Here is a 1104-nt window from a genome sequence, read left to right as displayed (position 1 = left end):
GCACAGCTGGAGCACAGCTGGAGCACAGCTGGAGCACAGGGCTGGAGCACCTGCAGGCACAGCTGGAGCACATCTGGAGCACAGCTGCACGCCTCCGATGCCCAGCTCCATCCCAGCCCATCTGCCCCGCACATTTACAAGCAAAACCCACTCTTACTCTCTGGCTATTGGCTCTTTATTAGCGCCGGGTCCAGCTGACAACACAGGAGAGAATTCATCAAGAAAGTCTGATGATAGCTGTTGTTTATTATGCAAATGCTGCCTGCCATGGCAACATTGGTGCAGTATTTCTCTTTATTTGCCCTGATACATGCATATTCAAATTAAGGCCGCATAGATTGTGCCTACACTTTACAGAGATTTTGTTTTCCTTGACACTTAGAGAAGAACAAACTGCAATTAATACAGCCTGTTTCAGCAGACAGCTCCCAATTAGTTACCGTCCATTTTCAGATTGGGACTCCAGACTAAAAAACACGGAGCTGGCTTCTTATTCAAGACAAAAATACATCCAAACTACGGGTTTTCAAAGACACGTTTAACTCACAATGGCCAGGATACTCACTTGGCCTTTAATGTGAAATGGAGTGTTAATTTTTCTCTGTCACCTCTTAATTGCTTCCTTATTATACTGTTCAAGCAGTTAATTGCTAGACCGAGTGAAAGAGTGTTTTCAAGGGAAAGGAAATGCCACAGCATGAAAGAAAAAAAATAGAAGCAGCACACAAGTGTAATTTGGCCCGATATAATGTTAGTTGTGGTATTGCCTTTAATGGTAACTACAAAAATTAACAGGAAAAGCTAAACAGTTTTCTATTGCCAAACAGGGCAGGAGCCCTGTCAGGAGGTTTGGTGATCAGCAGCTCCTGGGATCAACCTCAGGGACTCCATCTCTTCCTTGGACATGACGAGATCTCCTCCTGCTCCACCCCTCACAGTAAGGAACCTTTATCTTCGTGTAGTGCAAGAGCTGCTCCTCAGCTCCACCTCTCTCGCTGTACTCACTGATATCTGTGGGCTGCCCTGAGCATCCCAAACCTGCCCAGAGCATCCCTGAGCCTGCCCAGAGCATCCCTGAGCCTGCCCAGAGCATCCCTGAGCCTG

Source organism: Parus major, chromosome 4A, assembly GCF_001522545.3.
Source record: "Parus major isolate Abel chromosome 4A, Parus_major1.1, whole genome shotgun sequence".
Taxonomy (NCBI): domain Eukaryota; kingdom Metazoa; phylum Chordata; class Aves; order Passeriformes; family Paridae; genus Parus; species Parus major.
The sequence above is the reverse complement of the archived record's forward strand: the minus strand, read 5'-3'. Positions refer to the sequence as shown.